Here is a 12,843-nt window from a genome sequence, read left to right on the forward strand (position 1 = left end):
TTTCTGGGACATAAATTTGAAGTGTTCAACGTCAACAGCGGGACGTCCATCCAGCATGTAAAAGAGAGCATTGAATGTGCCGTAACTATTGTCATGATGTATCCCGAAGCTCAAGTGTTCCTCTTTTTTCGACGAAATGAACACGGCGATCCTCCTGTCATCGCTTTCTTCAAAGAGTTGCTCGATCGCCACTGTCACGGAACTGTTTTGCCGTAAAATTTACACTTGATGGGCGCTGCCAATCCTTACCGATTTCTGCAAGAGGCTGACAAGGAAGCCGCTGTCGGATTGGCTTTTCGCTTTGCCCAGACGACCCAAGATGGAAATGGCGCCAGCGCCTGCACTACTGGCCAAGTTCAGCCTGTTCAACTCTTCCGCTGGTTCTGTCAATCTCCGCTGGGAAAAAATTGTCACAAATTGATTTGGCAAAAGCATCTGATTTGACCATCTATCTTCTCTACGCTTTCCGGTTTCGCAATCGTAAGATATTCTTGGGAAATGTCTTTGGAAAAAATCAAACCGCATCCAAGAATATGACTGAAGTGTCCAGAATTATCGCCAAAATGCTGTACGAGCAGAAACACGGAGCTTCCATTGGTTCCGGCGCAATCGCGTTGAACGACACCCTTTGCGAGAATCTTTTCGCCTCAGTGTACGTTTGCGTGCTAAACGGTAATAATCATTAATTTTGTATTAGCTGAATTCTATCATATGTTATTTATTGATTAATTTCTTTTATTATTTTAGGAATTTTCTTGATTATTGTTGGACGCCCTGGATCATCAAAATCTTTGTCAGTGGAAATCCTCAAGCTTGTTTTTTCTCCTGGCAACCATACGCTACGGCACAGTTTAGGAGATTGCCGCCCATCACTGAACTTTATTTCCAGTGCTCTCCACGTTCAACATCTTCCGGATTCAAAGCCCTTTTTGAATCAACCCAGCGACTCAGTGTTGGCCCGAAGACTATGCTGGCCATGGTTGTGCTGGATGAACTCGGCCTGGCCGACATGTCGCCAGAAAAACCAATCATAGTGTTGCACGTCGAACTAGAACGCCAATCATTTTTGACATCCGGCGAAAAGCAACAATCCCCCTACTCGGTAGTTGCCCTCAGTAATTGGGTGGTGGACGAGAGAAAATGTTAATTGATTCTTTCAAGTCATTGCTGCCGGAAATGCTCGGTCCAGTTTTACAAGCAAGTCTAGTTAGCTTACGTTTAAGCTTGGGCCAGTTCTACAGTGGTGTACCTGTACGGACGGCCCTGGGACTGCAGAGCAATCAACTTTTGATTTATTACTGAAAGGTGAGCCGAGTGTGAACTATTTACAGGAAAAGCTGACAGTTTATTTATTTATTTATTTTTTTAAATAGAGCGTTTGCTGGCACAGCTAATGAGGAACCTAATTACCTGGAACGTGGTCGATGCCGTAAGCGACGCAAGCTTCGATTCGTCGTCGTTAATAGAAGGCTTGTGGGGTGTTTTCAAACACAAAATCAGCAATCCACTTGTTCATCTTTTACTCGTCAGTGACTTCTGGTGCATTTCTGACCAGCCTTCAACAAAGCTGTGGTGTGATTTCGTCAACACCAACTATCCTCACCGACTGATGTCGCTCAATTCATCCGATTCCCTTGTCCAAATGCAAATCGTTTTCCGCACTTGCACGCAACCCTTCGGTCGCTTACTGGCGTCTTTCGACATCCATCTCAATGGACCGTTAAATTCGCTCCTTGATCGTGTCGCTAAAAGCGAAGATGCAAAATCCCAGGAAATTACAGAAGTATGGCTTAAATTCGTAACATTTTTGATAAACTAAAACTAATTTTCATTGCGTTTTTATTTAAGGCTTATTCCCTAGATTGGTTTTTACTTCGTATCCCTCCACATTTAAACCACTGCTTGAAAAAACTGCCCTTGTCGAAGATGAGTTATATTGTGTAAAACATGTCTGAAGACCCGAAGAATTTTTTCATCGAGTGGGAACAGCGCGAAGCTAATATGGTTACTGCTCTTGAACTGGTCAGCATTGCGTCTTTCGCCGAGGCGGATGTGATCTATGGTGACATTTGGGGCAGTGCTACTGGTCGGATGCGTAACTGGACATTTCTCACAAAGACTGGGACTCGTTCGTCACTCGCGTCATTGGCTTCTTCAGATTCTTTCAATTCTCAAGGGAAATCTATGCAGGCAGTTTCGTCCAATGAAGTATGCATTATCGTTTGTTTGCTGTTACTTGTTCAGTGTTGCAATTACTTAACATTCTGTTTCTCTTTAAGGTGAGTCCGGCCCTGTCGAGTTTGTTGGATCGCGTGGGCGACTTGCCATAAGTTTGACTGCGCTTGAGAATCAGGAAATGTGTCTTGCTATTTGATCCCGAGTCGAAAATCTAACTTCCGGATTTGCAAGTTCCCTACTTTCGTCGACTGTGTGCCGACACAATAACATCGCCACGTCTTTCTTTTTCGTCCAGCTCTCTCTCTCTCTTCAATACTCGATCTTTTTTAATATTATATGATTATTCCGCCCAGCTGCCGCGTACACCCAAGAGACTGTTTGAGAAACTGACGGAGTTAGTTGTCACTTCGATCCTTCGGCCAAGAGTTGCTACTGGAAATAAAGCAAGAAGATTCGTACGCCAGGCCAATTAAAACGCATTGCTAAGAGCACGTCATTGAACTTGTGATTCTCCTAAAGAACTTGCTAAAGGCGAATACATTTTGGTTAGCAATCATTGTGAATGCTTTATTTGTTTGTTTTGTTCCCATTATTCTAATTGTTTTTTTTTGCCTCGTTATTCGGCCAATTCAAAAATGATCTACTCTGTAGAACCTTGGCATCCGCCCAATCCCGATTTAATCCGTCCGCTATTCGCCTATTCTCCAGAAAAAAGGTAAACATAGCTTCGTTTCCTTTTCCACAGTAAGTTTGAAAATTGGTTGATAGGTGGCGTGGCGACTAGTTTGTGGTTGGTATTGAAATTTCTTCGATTATCGATTATCGCTATGCCTTTAGTGTTTTAGGTGATTCCAGGTTCTACTGACTTGGACATTTATTATTTAAGTCCGAATGGTCATTATTAAATTTAAAAAAATGTTTAGCTAAATTTCTGTGTCTAACAATAAAAACTTATTTTATTTATTGGGTTCTACTGTCCAGTGCTGCAGTCCTAGTGACGGTAATACTTGTTTAAGGTTCTACTGTCCTATCTTCAAAATTAATAGTAAAAAATTATTTTTAATTTTTGTTTGCTTGGCTGTCTTTAAAAATAGATTTTAATTAATTTGTTCTAGTGCGAAAACAATTGAAATTATGTCATTCTGGCCGCCGTTCTACTGTCTTCTGGTAGCAGTGGCGATAACCGTTTCAAACGCATTTTTTTTATTTATTATATTTTAGTGTCCATTGTCCTGGTTATGATGACGGTAATACTGACCATGGGTTCTACTGACTTTCACTTCACAATTAATACAAAAAAATATTTTAAAATTTTGTTTTTGTGTCCATTATTTTTGTAATTTTTATGTAAAGATGTTGAAATGCCTTTTGTAGGTTTCGAGCGTGCCATTCTACTGTCTTTGGGTAGCAGTGTCGTCTACCCTGTTTTATATGAAACGTATTTTTTTATTTATTATATTTAAGTGTCCGTTGTCCTGGTTATGGTGACGGTAATACTGACCATAAGTTCTATACTGACTCCCACTTCACAATTAATAAAAAAAATTATTTAAAAATTTTGCTCTCGTGTCTAGTCTTTTTGTAAATTTTATGTCAAGAAGATGAACTGCCTTTTGTAGGTTTTGAGCGTGCCGTTTTACTGTCTTTGGATAGCACTGTCGTTTAATTTTTATGCCAAACAAAATTATTTTTCTTTTATTTATTAGGTTCTACTGTCCAGTGCTGTAGTTCTAGCGACGGTAATACTTGGTTTAGGTTCTACTGTCCTATCTTCCAAATTAATAGTAAAAAATTATTTTTCATTTTTGTTTTCTTGGCTGTCTTCATAAATAGATTTTAATTAATTTGTTCTAGTGCGAAAACAATTGAAATTATATTATTCTGGCCGCCGTTCTACTGTCTTGTGGTAGCAGTGGCGCTAACCGGCCTGGTAAATACACCAGCAATGTACAAGCATACTCATTTCTCTTAGGATAAGTATACTCTTTTTTAACCCAGAATTTTTTCTTGATGATCTTGTCTAATTCAATTTGGACAACGCAACAGATTTCATCTTCTCTTCTTGAAGTATCGCCATCTCACTTTTGATTTTGGACTGTTGAACTCCCAAAAGATCAAACTGCTGCCTTAAATCATTGATTTCCATCTTTTTCTTCTCTTCTTCTTTTTTTCTTGCCTCTTCTGACTCGGCCGATTTCTTGAAACTTTCCATTTTGTCTGTGGCGCCTTAAAAAAACACTACATATCCCTCCATTGGTCGGTTCTTGTAGCGTACGTCGCTACTTGAATATTCAACACCTGAAAAAATGAAAAAAATAAATTATTTTCAATTTCTTATATCAATTAAATAAATTAAAATGTTACCATTTGTTGCTGTGAAAGAACTGACAGGTAGCTGCTCAGCAACAACTGGAATTTCTTCCTTTTGGCGGAAAATGTATCCAGTAACTTTTTCGCTACGATAGAGGGTTTCAAACAGTTTCATATAATCAACTGTGACTTCGTAGTCCTTTATCGAATTTATGATGGTGATGTTGTATTCCGTAAAATAAAAATAAGATATGAATACCAAAAATGTAAAAATAAATTTAAAAAAAATATTTGAACATACTTAATCCATTTTGGAGGAACACCAGCAGTGTACATGCATGTTGGTATCCTTTGGGATACGTATACTCTTTTTTTTCACTTGTTTTTTGTGATGAGTTTGTCTAATTCTACTTGAGCAACGTGGGGGTAAACCCCCCCCCCCCGGTTGTAGTGTTTCCTGGACGGGTAATTTGCAAAATTTGTTCCCGTTAGATAATCCCTAAATGTAAATGACTAGAATAAATACACGATAAATACACGACAAAATACTTATGACTAAATTGACTAGAATTGGAGAATTTTAAAAAATATGACTAGAATGACTAGAATTGGAGAATTTAATCTTAATTAATTAATCAGCATCTATCATCGCTTGTTGCAAAACCATGGCCGGATCTAAGACGGTAGGCTGTAAATAAGGTAAATTTTCTTCGTATAAATAGCATTTGAAAATGCGTGGAATTGTCTAGCTAACGGATTAACATAATGTAAATTTTACATACATAAAGAATCGTTCGGGATCACCTCTAACTCCTCCACCACGTCCCTCCCTTAGGTTTCGTAGAACGTCTCTCTTTATGGTGACAAAACGGGCTTATCAATAAAAATCCCATAATCTATCATCTCTTCTCATCATATATAATCTCATCTCATAATCTCATCATATTACCATCTCTTTTTCTCATAATCTAATTATACAATTATTCCTGTAACTATGGAATAAATACCTGCCTGAAGTCGCCTTATGGGAAGGAGACCAAGTCATAGCGATGGATCGTGTAAGAAAGTTGACTGCCCATCGCATGGTTGAATCTGAAAGAATAGCTCCCCGTGTGACCTCTTTTATACGGTTAGATGTAACCGATATAGTGGCTTGGAGAAAACAAGTTAAAGAGGCTTTCAAAATTCAATGTTATCTGAACTTAACCTATTTTCCTATTTGTATGGCTGTAACGGCACGTGCTTTGCAAGCCTTTCCACTATTCAATACCATCGTTGAAGACGACCATTGGTTTTGCGGTAGCTCTACAATATGGTAAAATGATCGTTCATGTAGTCAATCAGGTAGAATCATTGGATTTCGTTGCCCTAGCAAGACAAATAGATGCCTTAATTAAAAGAGCACAGAGTGGTAGCCTTACGGGCGATGAGCGAAGTGGAGGTAGTTATACCCTTTTCCAATATTGGCTCTTTCGATAACCTTAGGGGTACATCCATTATCGTTCAACCACAAGTGGCCATTTAAGCCTATTGAAAGCTATTGAAAGGAGGCCCGCGTAGTCGATGTTCAAGGGAAAGAGACCATAGCCATTCGTGATGAAATGTTTTTATCCCATACCTATGATCACCGCATCATAGATGGGGCCATTGGAGGAAACTTTTTAAAATACCTGGCAAAAACATTGAATCGTTCTACTTTTAATAACTATTATACCCAAAAAAGAAAAAAATATACTATTTAAGGCTATTTGATTATTTTTTCGTATCTAGTATCCCAGAGAGGGTATGTTGTAATAACTTCTCCTCTATACAGTTTCTTGTTTTTCAGTTATGAAAGACTTTTTGCACCATTTTTTTCTGTGAGGTAAGTTTTGACACCCAAATTATAAGCAGAGGTAGAATGATGCAAAAAATCTAATGATTAAACAGGTATGTATATGGCACATATAAATCGAAAAGGTTCTAGCTTTTTACCCGTCTGGTTTGTTCCATCCTTTTTTGGTGGCCTCTTGTAAGAACTATTTCTAAAATAAATTCTCCACCTTTCAATGTACAAGAGGATTGTTCTGCCGTTCCATCATCTGTTTATAAAAGAATGGATGCACAACCCAATCAACAATGTGGCAGTTGTTGTCAAATATTTCCTAGGAGTGACCCTAATGAGCAACTGATTTATAAAGAACATGAAAACTATTTGAAATGTTCACTGCTGCATATGGCTTCTAGGGAAGGGTATACAAAATTGGTAAAACTAATTGAAATCGCTTCTTTATAAGCCCGGATTGATGTTGTTGATCAGCAATGGTATACGCTTTTGCATTATGCCTTATTACAAGGTCATTTGGATGTAATGGATTTGTTTATCCAATCTAAACAAATAGATATCAACTATAGGGATAATATGACAATAGCCTACCTACCTGCATATTGCGTCGTTGCTTTATCGACTACAGGTAGTGAAATTTCTGCTCAATATTCATGGTATATGGTAACCAACTATGGTCAATCGCAAAAGAATTAGTCCCGTTGAGCTGGTTGCATCAGGAGGCCTACTCAGATGCTATTCTTATGGTCTATAAGCCACCGGATTGTACTTCTTTTGATGTAGTATAAAAGGTCCGTTCTCTGTTAAAGCTAAAAAAGATAGGTCATGTAGGTACATTATATCCTTTGGCCTCAGGCTTACTGTTGCTTTTTATCGACAGGGCTACTAAATAAATTAGTAGCCATCACGTCCATCAGGAACTCAATAAGGTCTATATATACCGACCATATTGTACTGGTTAAGACCACTTTCTCTATGGATTTAGAGACGCCTTTTGATAGCCACTGTAGCTATAGCCCAATTGATAGAAGCATGGTAGAGGTTGCAGCAGCTTCTATTATGGTCACTATAGCGCAGATACCCCCAATCTATTTAGCTGTTAAGGTGAAAGGAGCAAGAGCTTATGCATTGGCTAGAAAAGGCGATAGACCTGAACTGCATCCTCGTTCTATTGTGATTCATTCTTTTTCAGTTTTTGACATCAACTTACCTTTTATTGCGTTGAATTATGAACAACAATTTCCGAAGTTTTCGAAGATGCGATATTCAATCTAGAAAATTCAGATTTAGCTGTGCCAAATGATCTGGTATGAATGGTTCGGGATGAATGGTTCGGGTTCTGATTCTGGTTCCAGTGTGCGTACTCAGCATAAACCAGTGCTTGTTTCAGATCCAACAAATCAAGTGCAAATTAAAACCGTCCTACCTATACCTGTTTTACTACCTTTTACCTGTTAGCCATTATAGTAAAACATCCACAAGTAGCCATAGATTGGGAGATGCTGTTATCGTAGATTTCACAGATGTAGAAACGTCCATGCAACTGTATGCAAGATTGAAAAGGGGGATTGGTCTAGCACGTGCTACTAGAAAAAGTATTGTACTGGCCCGTCTAGCGCAAGGTGATCTGAATCAGCTTATTATAGATACAAGCCAATTCACGGAAGAAAGTATGAAAAAATTACCCGGGATCATTTTTTTCTTTTCTTACAAGTGAGCATCCATTGTTTAATTATACAAGCAGTAGCCTTCCCCTAGAAATTCCCTATAATCATCGGCCTATATGTCTTTATCAGCTGAGATGGTTGGTGGAAAGGTAGTGTTTTTTGAAAAAATGAAGGTGTTTACAGGTAGCATAGAACAAGATGTATTGCCGATTCCAAACCAGGAGGAATGGAATCTGATGCGGAAGCCTTTGGTATCGAAGTTTCCTGCGGATCATTTACATATTGCTTTCATGCATCAAACTTCGATTAAAGATGATTCGCTTAACTTGATCTTTTATTATATGGTGGAAAGTCCAAATCCAAAACCCATGTTTGCTGATGAACAGGAGGTTATGGATGGCCTAGAAGCATATCTATCTCCGGTCCAGCTCAACAGGATTTGGTGTGCAGGGTTGAGGGTATCGGAGGTACCTGCTGTTTATTTATATTATGCAAATTGTACGCAGCAGGTTACCTTTTATGCGGGTTCAGATGGGAGTGTGCCTACACAATGGGTCTATATCAAGCCAAAACATGCCGATAGAGGAATCTTAAAAAATCAGCGTTCACTATGTTGAACCTGTTGTGCCTAAAAAGAAATCTGCATTTAAAAGATGGGGATCAGCTAGATGTAAAAGAATTGGATCTAGGATTGATAACTATTTTATGAGATGTACCTGTATAAGCAGGCAAACTGATTCAGATGGTTCATCTAGTGGTGTTTCTCCATGTATTAAAAGGCATAAACTTAAGCATTAAAAGAAGCCTTAAGCAGCCAGTTATAGATAGGGTTAGATGATTAAGGCCGTTGCATCATTTTTTACTTCAATGGCTTTTTTATGTAAACTTAAACCTAAAGCCTATTCTAGACAAAATTTAGTAACTTGGTGCTATATATAAACCTTTTCTTGACCTTATGTACCCAATTGCAGTATGAAAATCAACCATATGCCTATTGCTAAGGACATATGTAAAACGTATGATCATACAACCAGGAGAAATGGTCGCCATTGTAGGGCCTTCTGGTGCTGGAAAGACTACGTTGCTATATCTGTTGTCTACCTTGGATCAGCCAGATAGTGGCTCCATAGTATATGAAGGTATAGAGGTAACCCAGCTAAAAGGTAGGCGTTGGCTAAATTTAGGAAAATAGGTTTTGTATTTCAATTTCATAACTTGTTGCCAGAATTTACCCTTTTTGAAAATGTTTGTCTGCCTTGTTATCTGGGCAATTTCCATAAAAAGGAAGTAGACCAAAAAGCAGGTGAAATATTGACTTTACTTGGGTTGCACCACCTGAATCATCGTTTTCCAGCCGATGTGTCTGGGGGAGAACTCCAACGTATAGCTGTAGCTCGGGCATTGATAAATAATCCGGCTATTGTTTTTTCCGATGAACCGAGTGGTAGCTCGGATGCCAAAAATGCATCCCGGTAACACGATCTTTTTTTCCGAATGGTCTAAGGTTTTCAAACAATTTTTGTAGTCATAACCCACAATCACACTTTAACCACCAAGGCAGATAGGGTTTTGTGGCTTAAAGATGCTGATGTAATACAACCCACATAAACAGAGTAAAGCTATGTCCAAATCCGCTGAAACGGTCTTAAAAGAACTAAAAAAGCGAGATAAAAGCCCTTTTACTTTAGACAAGGAGAGGAGACCTATTATATAGATGAAATTATAAAATACTTTAACATACAACTAAAGACTTTCTGGAAGCACTAGCTAACCAAATTGTCACACACGTAAAGTACCTCCCCCTGGTGCTGCTAACGTTCGAATGCATCTTACCCGAACGAGTCAAGATGGTGTTCTTGTGTACAAATGTATGTACCCAACTCATAAAGGTGTCACAAATGCTGGCGGTTAGTCCACACCACACCAAGATGTGAATCCCCTCCCTCACAACAAATCCAATAAATGGGGCACACCACACCACAAAGAACAGGAATATACCACGAGATGCGTAAACTATGAAAACAAGTCACACGAAACACACAGCAACGACTCGCCAGCCTTCCTGAAAAAAAAACTTACAAAATGGCCTACGTGGAAGGCATAACTGTCAGAGAACCCTTCAAAAGAATCGCCCACGGCCAGCTGAAAAACGCCCCTCCCCCCCCCTACATCCACACGGAGATGATGAAAGAACAGCTACAGACCTTACAACAAGAATTAAGGTGACATAGAGAATCAATGATTTTCAAGATCAACAAGGGCATCAAAGAGCTAACGAAAGTCCTTAACGTGTTCTATTTCAGTTAAAAGTAAGCATTTTTAAACAAAATTTTTGGACCGAGTAAAATTACACTGATTTTTTATTTTATTTTTAAAATTAAATATGGTATTGCCGGAAATGAAAAAAACGAAAAAAAACTCTTTTTGGGGCGTTTTTTAATATTTCAGGGTTAAGTTCAAAGATATTCATCTTGTCATTTTAACTGTATAGTGTAGACCAATTAAGTTTGTCCCTCTAGAAACGATATGATTGTAAAAATGAGGAGGAGAAGTAGAGAAAGACAAGTATCACAGCTAAGAGACATGGGCAACCTTCATTGTAATACTTGGACAACACGATCAGCAATCCGAAACCGAAGTGGTCATTCCATTGCTGAAGCCAGCAAAACTTTCCGATGGCCCTAACGGATACCGAACAGCAGTTGCATTATAACCTGTCTAGGTAAAAACTTTGAAAGACTACTTGTCTATAGACTCCACTTATTTTCTTCAAGTCCAGAGGCATCACAAGAACACGCAGGCTTCCGGAGAAGATGCGAACTCGGAAGTGAAAGGATGAGAAATTCACTACTTCCACTACTACACTAGGGAAGGAAGCCTGCAGCGCGAGGTTTAGTTGCGATACCTAGTTGGGGAATCATTTCACATCCAATGCGTGTACGGAATGATTAATTAAAAATATTTACAAGTACATTTATAATTTTTCAAATAATTTATCCTGATGAATGTGTCATTTATGTTCAACAATTTTAATTATTTATGTATGTTTTTTAACACATTGCCGATGATCATCATGCCATACGCATTTGGATCTGGAATTCTGCGGTCTTACCCCAGTCCATAGACGGCGTGAAACATCCTATGGCTTAACGCGAGTTGTCTTCTTTTTACATCAGAAGTAAATTATTCTATAACCGAAAAGAATGCTTTGCACTCGTCTGGGGTTAAAGCTCTTCATCGTTCCCGATAATTAGGTTCTATTTTTATTACGAAACAAAAAGAATACAGTCCGTGTGTCGGCAATTATAAATCATTTTGGGAAGTTTGGGGGTTCGACAAAACAACAAGGAGGGACATAGAAGAAAGCCTATCCTCTTCATGTCTTCATGCACTATTATTTTTAAAGAAAAGAAATACTGGTGATTTATTCAGTATATATCTCATTTATCTTTCCTTTTTCGAATACGAAAATTTTATTTTTGGGGACTGCCGAGAAAAACGCCTTTTTCCATAAGGTTCTCTTGCTCGTTCCGTGAGGGTTTGGTTCACCTTTTGAGATTTCTTCGGGCTTTGGGATATTTTAGGAGTAGGGGGGAGGACGGTACCAATATCTCTTCCATGAGGGAAAGGTTGGAGCCGCTGAAGTCGTCTAATTGGTTCTCTAGCACAACTCGGTAAACTACTAGTAGATGTCTTTCTCGTAACACCAAACAAAAAAAATTATAGGGGGAAAATGTTGTTTAGTGTATAAGATTACCAATATCCAAAGGTATGTTACCCTTCCGGTCTAGTTACTCCAATTATTTGTATCCTCATATTCAGTTTAGTTTTCCCCCTCCATTGCAGTTCATTGTAGCTTATAAAAAGAACAGACACAGTCAGGGACTCTCTCACATTCTTGCCAACGCTTGTAGTAAATACAAGTCGTGCCATGCAATCTTGCATTGGTGTCAGAACAGGTTCGACCACGCAGTAACAAAGTAAGTTCAAATGTCTAAAGATGATTTAAATAATTCATTTTTTTTGGGGGGGGGCCTGATGTCTTTATCGGAACAAGAGACAATTGGGCCGTCGAAAATTTCCCTGTAGCCACAAGAAAAGCACAGGGAAAAAAGTTTGCGGAAGCTTGTACAGTTCTAATTATTTTACGAATACATTATCAACCAATATATTTGTTTTAAAAATGTTTTGAATCTATCCCCATTACTTCCGTCTTTCATTTCATTCTTGCGTCGCAAATCAACGAGACAGTTAACTAAAAACTAACTTAACTTAACTTAATTTTAAAACACGGCGGCCTTATGGGTATTTGAACATTTTCGAATACTTGTGTTGTCTACTGTAGGTATTCAAATGAAGTTAAAGCCAGGCCTTGATTGTTATAGCCTATAGTTGCATAGTTTATTATTAAACGGGAAAAATTAGTAAACTTCAAAAGCAAACCCTTAAAGAGAATCATTTCTTATCGGAGTGGTTTGAGACGGAACAATGGGTTCAAGGGACAACCCGAGTTGTGGCACCATGTAATAGTCAGATAAGAAGGTAACTCATTAGCTTGGCTCTGGCTTAACGTAAAAACAAGTTGCCATCGAATTCGTTATAAATTGATCCCCTTGAGCAGCTTTCAGGGTCAACACATCACGTGTAAAAGCCAGCTATTGTCATTAAACGTAAGTGGACGAAAAAAGGTAAAACTTCTCGATAAATTAAAAAAAAAGTGCCTCAATCTGATTTTTAACCCGGATTATTATGACCATCAAAACCATTTAAGAAAAAAAAACTTAATTGTAAAATTTAAAAAAAAACTTCCCATAAGGTCATGGCACAGCGCTGTGCATGAATATTAAATTTTCTTTTTTCCTA

General features: G+C 38.4%; 3 long non-coding RNA genes across 6 annotated transcripts; 2 read left to right on the forward strand and 1 right to left on the reverse strand.

The window, feature by feature from the left end:
* Nucleotides 1-415: 415 nt before the first annotated feature.
* Nucleotides 416-2,734, forward strand: LOC124343988. Its single transcript, XR_006919488.1, has 5 exons — nt 416-672; nt 748-1,305; nt 1,374-1,783; nt 1,849-2,208; nt 2,280-2,734. It is a non-coding gene; the product is annotated as an uncharacterized LOC124343988 (long non-coding RNA).
* Nucleotides 2,735-2,833: 99 nt separating this feature from the next.
* Nucleotides 2,834-3,493, forward strand: LOC124343981. Its single transcript, XR_006919483.1, has 2 exons — nt 2,834-3,223; nt 3,294-3,493. It is a non-coding gene; the product is annotated as an uncharacterized LOC124343981 (long non-coding RNA).
* Nucleotides 3,494-4,109: 616 nt separating this feature from the next.
* LOC124344045 lies at nt 4,110-10,367 on the reverse strand. Of its 4 annotated transcripts, none has more exons than XR_006919523.1 (4): nt 9,213-10,367; nt 6,463-9,154; nt 4,543-4,987; nt 4,110-4,476 (listed from the first exon to the last, which is right to left on the reverse strand). It is a non-coding gene; the product is annotated as an uncharacterized LOC124344045 (long non-coding RNA). The 4 variants fall into 4 exon arrangements; XR_006919527.1 differs by having other exon boundaries at nt 6,463-8,244; nt 8,307-10,367; XR_006919525.1 differs by having other exon boundaries at nt 6,463-7,122; nt 7,175-10,367.
* Between the last annotated feature and the right edge of the window lie 2,476 nt (nt 10,368-12,843).

This window comes from Daphnia pulicaria, chromosome 1 (assembly GCF_021234035.1).
Source record: "Daphnia pulicaria isolate SC F1-1A chromosome 1, SC_F0-13Bv2, whole genome shotgun sequence".
Taxonomy (NCBI): domain Eukaryota; kingdom Metazoa; phylum Arthropoda; class Branchiopoda; order Diplostraca; family Daphniidae; genus Daphnia; species Daphnia pulicaria.